The sequence below is a fragment of the Elephantulus edwardii genome, unplaced genomic scaffold (assembly GCF_000299155.1).
Source record: "Elephantulus edwardii isolate Elephantulus edwardi_28Jun2011 unplaced genomic scaffold, EleEdw1.0 scaffold00044, whole genome shotgun sequence".
Lineage (NCBI taxonomy): Eukaryota > Metazoa > Chordata > Mammalia > Macroscelidea > Macroscelididae > Elephantulus > Elephantulus edwardii.
Window position 1 is genome coordinate 7,025,321 of NW_006399794.1, and position 9,553 is coordinate 7,034,873.

Genomic DNA, 9,553 nt, shown 5'->3' on the forward strand with positions numbered 1-9,553 from the left:
GTGTCAGAGGCAATGAGATTGGCACAGGATAGAGCACAGTTTAGGGCTGTTGTACATAGGGTCGGTATGAGTTGCAAACGACTCGACGGCACATAACAACAACAACAAACAACAACATTACATCCATTGTTTGTTAAATATTCATGTCACAGGGAAAAAATGCCTATATAATCTGTGATAGAATTTCACACTAGCTCATTTTAGTTTATATTCCCCGCTAAGAATTTGCATTTCCACCCCAGGTATACTAAATCTACATTTTAACTAGATTATGCAGGTGGGTTTTATAGATTCTCCAGTGATTTATATATACATATAAGAATTTCCTGGTGATCTAGTTAAAATGTTCTAAAAGGAGGAAGGACAAAGTGGGGAAAGCTAAGCCTGACTTCCACTAACTTCACAAAGGAGAACTCTCCCCATCAAGAACCTCTGGTATATACAACCAATCTTTTGGTAATACATGGTCCCCCATGCTGCTGTACTTCCACAAATCACAGGGTCTGATATTCATCACAAAAGTGGGTTGGGGGTGGCAGGAAAAGGCAAAGGCTGTTATACAGTGGAAGTACAGATTCAATCAAGCAAAACAAACCAACCTTTGGTTTTCTCAATCATCTGGCAAGTGTCATCTCAGAGCAGTCCCATGTCAACTCTTCTGACTTAGTCTCCAGGGCTCCATCAGGCTATGCCTCATAGCAGTTTCTCACACTCTGGTCAGCTCTCCCTCTAATGCTGTCCCCACAGCTGTTGACGATGTAGAAGATGCTGATCAACATTAAAACATGTGTCTGCGGTTGAGGCAACCAGAGATCATGTTCCCAGAGGGGACTAAGGCACTGGCTAGAAAAGCCATTTTCAAAGTTCTAACTCCACACATGTAGATTGTAACTTGAGTGTATATGCCCCTTCTCTGAGCCCAGCAGAATCTTTTAGTATTGCAACTGGAGGCTTGAATTTGTTTAGTTCTTCTAGCTTGAGAAATACTAAGCATGTCTTTCTGATTTGGTTTCCTGATTCTAGCTATTTTATTACAATATTTTTGTTTTCTTGAGCTACCCTTTGAAGTGCTACATTCTTATCTCTTAATTCAGTATTTCTTCCCTTTATTTAGGCCTCTGTTCTAATGAAAGTTTTGTCTCTTCTGCCATCAATTTTGATCTTTTCTTTCTTTCTTTCCTGTCTTTGCAATGATATTTTGCTTTCTTCATGGGCAAAATATTGAATAATGTAGGAAGAATCAAAAGAAGATAGGGATTTAATCTTTAGAAGGTCCCATTCATCAATTTTATCCTATTCAGATTATACATTTCTGGCTGTATTTGGCAGTCTCTTTATACCGTAGATTAGGAATTCTAAGCTTGATCCCAGTTTGTCTCTTATGAACTTTATGGTTTTGGGCTTTATTCCCGAGTCTCTTATCCACCTTGACGTGATTTTTGTATATAGTGTGAGATGTTGATCCTGTTTCAGTTTTCTGCAGGTAGCAGTCCAGTTTTAACAGCACCATTTGTTGAAGAGATTGCCATTTCCTCATTTGATAGGTTTTATTTCCTTGTCGAATATCAATTGGACATAGATAGCAGGGCCTATTTCATGTTGGTGAAAGAGGCCATGTGAAAAATTCAAAGAGAAAAGGAAAAGAGAAAGGAGGGTGGGGTATACCACTGGAAAACCAGGGTGAAGTCAAACCTTTTGGCACATTGCTAGCAGAAAAAGAGAGTGACCCTCAAGTGGGTACTCTCCTGAGACTGGTCACAGCCTAGTCCCACCTAGGGATCTGTGGGATTGGGTGGGGTTTGGATCTCCTGCATTCCTGAGGAGAAAGCTTCACAATGTTGCCCCTTCTGGTTCCTGCCAGAAGTACTATTACCTTGGTGCAACAGTTTTTGCCTTCCCTTCCTGTTTCCTCTGAAAACCTTTAATTTTAGCCCTCTCCTATGGGAGATCTCTAGTGGCCTAATGGTAAGAAGCTGCACCACAATTTCAAAGGTATGTGGTTCTAATTCATCAGGGCTGTGTGAGAAGATGGGAAATTCCTCCAGTGTGGTTAACTGTCTCTGAAACCCACTGGAGGTTCAGTTCTGACTCCATGGTACTCAACAACCACCACCACCATTTATGGGAGCAGGAGAAAGAGTGAGACCAACCATAGCAGTTCTATCCTTTGACATTGCTAAGAAGTGATTAGTTGATAGAATTCTTTTCTTCTTTCATGGTAGTTATGAGGTACAATCTATTAATGAGAGACATTTGTTTTCAGGATGTGTTGGCTCATAGATAAAGTACAAAGAAAAGCCCTAATCTATCCCCTTAGGTAGGGTCCATATCAGCTTGCATGCAATAATTTCTTCTTACTCTTACCCTTATTCTGTTACTTAGAGTAACTGAAGCTTAGAGTCAAATGCTGCAAACAAACAAGGAGCCTTTTGGCTCTCTAAAGCTCTTCAATTTGATTCTTCCTAACAAGTCTCAAGGAGCAGTAAGGAGTGGCACTGCTATGTGGTTCATGATTCAAATGGTTCAACACATGGTTCAAATCCATCATCTGTTTCACAGGAAAAAGATGGGCAGCTTCCTTCAGTGCGATTTACTGCCTCTGAAAGCCTGCTGAAGGGTCATCTATGAGTTGGTTCAGACTTGAGGGTACAGAGCAAAACCAACAGGTCTCAGGTCTGTCTGTCCCTTTTCCTATTTACGTATGATCTTAGAGATACCCATGATTAGGCAAAACTAGAGATACAAGGACATATACTTTTTATGGAGCCTGAGACTCTAAGGGTGCATTGTTATTGTCCTAATCATTTTCTCTGTGTGAAGCCCAATGTATCTGATTCTACTACACGTTAGTGGCCTACGGAAACAAAGCTGCCATTTTCCTCAGCCATTTATATGGAGAGAAACTTTCAGTCTAGCCTGTGCCAAGTCTGGAGGAGGTTTTCAAGGGATCTGCTTGGGGAAATCCCACAGGGGACTTCCAAAGGTGGCCTTTCCTTTCCATTAGAGATTAAACAGGACTGGTTTTTCCATCTAAAACAGGATGGGTTTTTCCATTTATGAGCTACTGAGATGACACTGCCTCATTAGTTAGAGCAGAGCTTCAACCAGAGCTTTTTCACAGAATGTGTCAGCAGCCTGAAAAAGAGAGAAGGTTCTGCGGCTCATTTCTTGTGGCCTCCTGAAGAACTCTACATGCAAATGGGAAAGTTCAGCTAATTGACTTCTTTCTGTTTTCAGAGTAAATCAACTGTTTGACAGTTGGTGTTCAGGAGGCACCTTGAGACCACCAGCAGCATAAGTGCTGTCATGTTTACCCTCAGCTGACCTCCAGCTTAAATTTTTTCTCCTCCTGTGTTCATTTTGGTTTCTATAAACTCCCTTCTGTTGCTGATAGCAGGATGACTCACTAAACTACTTACTGTTGCTAATAACAGGATATTGTGGAGAGCTGCCTTTGCTGATGACAGAATGACAGCTGTTGACTGACCCTGTTTTGCAAATGTATAAAATGTCTGGCTAATGAGTGTGAGAATTGTTGTTCTCTTTCATCTTTGAACAGGTGAGGCAAACCTTGGCCAAGAAATAAAAGCCTCTAATCTGTATGACATCTCCAGACTGACATCGTTGCTCTTCAGTACTTTGGAGAGGCTTCTGGTAGCAGATTTTCCCAATGCAATTTGTAGTCAGTGTGGAAACTCAGGTGCTCCTGATCCAGACCATAGTCTTTGCAATTATTTGCTATGCATCAGAAAGCTGTACAATGACTAGAGATGATAGAAGGAAGTTGATACCTTTGAGCTGTGGTGCTGGAGAAGAGTATTGAATATACTATGGATTGCTAAGAGAACAAACAGGTTCATCCTGGAGAGGGTGAAACCAGGCTGCTCCTTGGAGACAAGGATTCTGAAGCTTCAGCTGACATGCTTTGTACATGTTGCAAGGAGGGACCAGCCCTTGGAGAGGGACCTTGTGCTTGAGAGAGTGATGGGATAGCACAAGAGAAGAAGATCCTTGCTGAGATGGATTGATTCAGTGACTGATGTAATGGTGGTAGGTGTGTCAGAGACAATAAGACTGGCACAGGATAGAGCAGTGTTAAGGGCTGTTAGTACATAGGGTCACTATGATTCACAGGTGACTCGACAGCACATGACAACAACAACTAAAGGAGGGAGGAGGAGACAAGTCAATGAAGAGGACATTCAGACGGTTAACATGTGAATGATCATTAGTCCTTCGCTTACACATTCACTCATTGCTGTTGAGTTGGAAATGACTTAATAGTTGACCTTCCGCTGGGTTTCTGAGGTTGTATTTTGCGTAGAAGGAGAATGCCCGACTGTCTCTGGAGGAGCTTGGGGTGGATGTGAATTGCCAGAGAGGTTTGTTCTCCGTGTTAGCAGTACAACTTCCTGTGGACACCACCACCAGAGCTCCCTCATCATATATTAGAAAGACGCCCCAAAACTCCCAAAAGACAAAATGCCTACAATGGGATAATATCACACTCATATGGAAAATGGCAATGATCAGAAAAATAGAAAACAATAAATGCTGGTGAAGTTGTTGTGGGATTAAAACTCTTATATATTGTTGGTGGGATTGAAAAATGGTATCATGAATATAGAAAACAGTATAGTGCTTCCTCAAAGAACTGTTGTTGTTGTGTGCCTGCAAGTCAGAAACAATTCATTACTGATCTGTAATCAATTTTCAAAGACTGTAAATCTTACAAAAAGAGATTGCCTATTTCTCCCCCCATGCAGCAGCTAATGCATTCAAACTGTGCTCCTTAAGGCTGGTAGTGTAACTCCTTATCACTAGGTCAAAACTAGAAATTAAAATTATGATTCATCGAAGATGTAAAACTATGATTCCTCTTACCTGGATCCACAATCAGTACACTTGGTATCAGCAGTCAGGAGATCAAGAGATGTATTGCATTGAGAAAGTCAGCAATCAGAAACCTCTCCAAATTACTGAGAATCAACGCTGTTAGTTTGAGGACTAAGGTGTACCTGATTCAGGCTATGGTCTTTTCAATCACTTCTTATGCATTTGAGAGCTGTACAATGAATAAGGATGACAGAATTAAAAATAATGCCTTGAACTGTGGTGTTGGGGAAGAGTACTGAATGTCTCATAGACTTTCAAAAGAATGAAAAGATATGTCTTAGAGAAGGTGCAGCCAGAATGCACCTAGAAGGCAAAGATGATGAAGCTTCACCTTACATACTTTGGACATGTTGCTAGGAGAAGCTTTTGGAGGAGGATACCATAGTTGGAAGGTGGAGGGACAGCAAAGGAGAGAGGACCCTGAACCAGGTGGACTCATACAGTGACTGCAGCAATGGGCTGAGCGTATCAGATATTGTGAGGTGGGTGCAGGATAGGACAGGGTTCAGATCTATTGTTCATAGGGTCACTATGAGTTGTGCTTGACTCAGCAGCACCTAACAATAATGATTCATCAGTCTTACTCCTAGGTTTATATTTTAGAGATACAAGATCAGTGTTTGGAAAAAAAAATATATTATGCTTTGAAAAGTGGACACTGAAAGAAGCTCAAAGAGACAATTTGACAGACACAGTGACTACTACAATGATGAGCAGGCCTCAGAATAGAGCAAGGAAACACGGCACGGGTTCTGGACCATCAGGAAAGGAGTGCATCAGGTATGTATCCTATCTCCATACATTTTCAATTTGTATTTAGAACACATCATTTATAAGGCTGGGCTTTATGAGGAGGAATGCGGCATCGGGGCTGGATTAAGACTCATCAACAACATACCATACTCAGAAGACACAACCTTAAGTGCTGAAACTGAAGAGGACCAGAAATGCTTGCTACAGAAAGTCAAGGACTGTAGTCTACAATATGGATTGAAGCTCAACAGCAAGAAGACAAAGACTCACCATGGGACTAACTGGCAACACCATGATGGATGGAGAAGAGATTGAGGTTATTAACAATTACAGCTTGCTTGACTCCACAATCAATATTCTTCACACCAGCAGTCAGAAAATCAAAAGACGAATTTCACTGGGCAAAAATCTGCAGTCAGGGACCTCTCCAGAGTACTGAGAAGCAATGATGTCAGTCTAGAGACTAAGGTGTGCCTGATAACAGGCCATAGTCTTTGCAATTATTTGCTATGCATCAGAAAGCTGGACAATGACTAGGGATGATAGAAGGAGAATTGATGCCTGTGAGCTGTGGTGCTGGAGAAGAGTGTTGAATATACCATGGACAGCTAGGAGAACAAACAGGCTCATCATAGAGAGGCAAGGATTCTGACGCTTCATCTGACATACTTCGGGCACGTTGCAAGGAAGGACCAGTCCTTGGAGAGGGATGTCATGCTTGGAAGGATAGAGGACAGCACAGGATAGAAAGATCCTGGATGAGATGGATTGACCTAGTAACTGAGGTAATGGGAGCAGGTGTGTCAGAGTCAGTGAGACTGTCTCAGGATAGGACAGGCTTCAGAGCTGTTTTACATAGGGTTGCTATGAGTTGCAGGGAACTTGATGGCACACAACAACAACTATAAGGAGGAGTCCATAAAATATCTTTAACATTGATGAATCTGGGAGACATTAGGCTGAATGAAGTAAGTCAATCACAAGAAGACAAATGCTGTATGGTTCCACTGTTATAAAAAGGCAACAATAGATCTACTTGCAGAAAGGAAATTACTTGATCATGACTAATGTTAGTTGCAAAGTAGGGGGAATTGCTCTATAGTCAGCGGGTATTTGCTAATTTTGGTTACCAGAAAGACAAGATTAAATATGGGTGAAGCCAGCGCAACTTGATGAAGATAAGTAAAAACACTAATGAGTACACCCATTCCAACGTCAGAGTCAATTTTTAGTTTGGGGATTTTTTTTTGCTATGATCACATGATGGTGGATATTTTAATTAAGAACTGAAATATGAAAAAGGTTATCTTGTTTGTGCAGGACAGAATATGTGCATGTGCGTTCTGGGCTGTGACTTGCCGGCATCATATCTAAAGACAGTGGCTGCAGGGAGAATAACCGGTTTGAAAAAGTGAAAGAGTAATTAATTTTTATTCAACAATATTTATTGAGTGACTTTATTATTCCGGTACTGTGCCAGGTGTTGTGAAAGCAAATATGAGCAAGATAGTTTAATAAGAAAGAAAACAACTAAACCAATAAGCCCACAATAAAAGCATAATTAGAACTGTGATAACTGCTATAAAGGGAAAGAAAATATATGACACCATGGTAATATAACAGGAAGACAGTATCTGACTTGGAAAGGTTGGCTGGGGAAAGGTTGGAAGAATAAAGAAGGCCTTTCTGAGAATGTAATGTTTACATTGAGTTCTAATGGCAAAGCCTAACTGCGGGGTGGGTTGGGGGTAGAATCATTCAAGTGAAAGAAACAAAGTGTTTGAAGCCTAGGTGTGAAGCAACTTGGTGTCATTCCATGAGAGGTAGCAGGAAGGCTGAGGAGGAAGAAAGAAGTGAGATGAGAATGGAAAGATAGGCAGAAGCCAGACCTTATAACAATAAGAATTTTGAACTTCATCTATTAGCCTCAGTAACTTAGTAAAAGGTTTTAAGCAAAATAGTGTCATGGCCAGATTTGTACTTTTAAAATCTAATCTGACTGCATAATAGGTGAGGATATTGTTAAGTGCCATCAAATTGACTACAAATCAGAGTGAAACTATGCACAGACAGAAGCCCTGACCTATCCTGTATCATTCTCACAATCTCCATTGTTGCACTTACCACTTACTATGTCAATCCGTCTCTTGGATGATATCTCTGTGTTTTGCTGGCCCTCTACTTTTCTGATATCCTTTTCCAAGGATTGAAATTACATGAAACGTCACCATTCTTGCCTCTCAGGAACATGTTGGTTGCTCTTCCCACAGGACAGATGGGTTTATTCTTTTTAGCAGTTCATGGTGTATTGAATACTACTTGCTAGCACCACAATTTTAAGCATTACCCATCTTTCAATGAGTATGAAGCAATTGAAAACACCATGGCTTAGGGCAGGTGCACTTTAATATTTAAAATGACATTCTGGGTCACAGTGCACTGTGGCAACTCTCTTACCACATCTTACGTTAATATCGTATTGATCTAAATCAATCACAAGTAGACCCCAGAGAAACTGTGGGTGCAAAGATGACCTAATGGAGGGGTTCTCCTCTCTGTTCTTTCATGGCAATTATATTATCTGCTTTGACCCACTAGATGACTCTTCTAACATTGACTGGCCTCCATTGGCACTACATTTTTCCATCTCCAGAAAGACTATGGCGATGACCCATCTGAAAAGGATGCCCTGCAGCATGGCCATGACATTGTGGCTGCTGGTTATACATGGGAGTGCAACTCTGGTGGCCTTTTCCACTGGACAAGTAGTGGACCTCTTCATGCTTGCTCCAGCTCTTGGTGAATGTGTACTGGTGAGAAAAGATGTTGAAATAAAGAAGAAAGGAAAGATGTGCAGTCTCAATGAGGGGTATGTCAAATATTTTGATTATGCTATGACTGAATATGAACAGGAAAAAACAATTTCCTGAGGATGGCAGTGTTCTCTACTGGGCCAGGTACGTGGGCTCCATGGTGGCTGACACGCACCACACCCTGGTCTCTGGAGGGATCTTATGTACCCAGCCAACCAGAAGAGTCCTAAAGGCAAGCTCCAGCTCTTGTATAAGTGCAGTCCTGTTGCCAGCATCACTGAGCGGGCCAGAGACCTGGCAACCACAGGCACCCAACCCATGTTAGATGTGATGCCTGAGAAGCTTCACCAGAGAGTCCCCTCATTCTCGGGTCCCCAGAGGATGTGCAGGAATATCTTGTCTGTGTGAAGAGGAACCAGGCAGGCAGTTAGTGATGTGACCTGGCATTCCTCTTGTACCCTGTGCCAATGAGTCCAAATAAATAAGCAAAGATGGAAGGAGAAGAATGCAAAGAGTAAACTCAATCATATACAGCAACCAGCCCTGGCAGTGATAGGCCCACATGCCAGAGGCTAAAAATGTCAGGGGTGACAATAATACATACGTACATACATACATACATACATACATACATACATACATACATACAGTGACATTCTTGCTGTTATGTATTTTAAAGAGGTTCTTGGCAGCAACTTTTTTCAAATTCATACATCCTGATTTCTTGACCACATTTCCTAGGATGTTTATCGTGGATCCCAATAAAGTGACTTCAGCTTTTTTTCTCTCCTTGTTACTTACCAATCCAGTTGTATTGATTTTGTTTTGTTTTATGTTGAAGTGTAATCCATTCTGAAGGTTAAGTCTTTGATTTTCAGTATGTACTTCAAGTCCTGTCTGCTGTGCTTACTAGTGGAGGCTTACACTAAAAGAGGGAATGTGCTAGTAAACCTCTAAAACAGAAGTATTTGGTTGACCTAATGTCTGAATGAATACTCCATTTTTTTATAAGATTCTACTTCTGCAGGTCTAAGAATGCAAACTTGACTTCTTCCCATTCATTTGGAAGGGTCTTATGTCTCTGGCTGGGT

General features: G+C 41.3%; 2 pseudogenes; one reads left to right on the plus strand and one right to left on the minus strand.

Moving 5' to 3' along the window:
- Positions 1-8,000, minus strand: part of LOC102844044 — a 21,810-nt pseudogene extending 13,810 nt beyond the window's left edge.
- Positions 8,001-8,186: 186 nt separating this feature from the next.
- On the plus strand, positions 8,187-8,893 carry LOC102844446 (annotated as a pseudogene).
- The last annotated feature ends 660 nt before the right edge of the window (positions 8,894-9,553 follow it).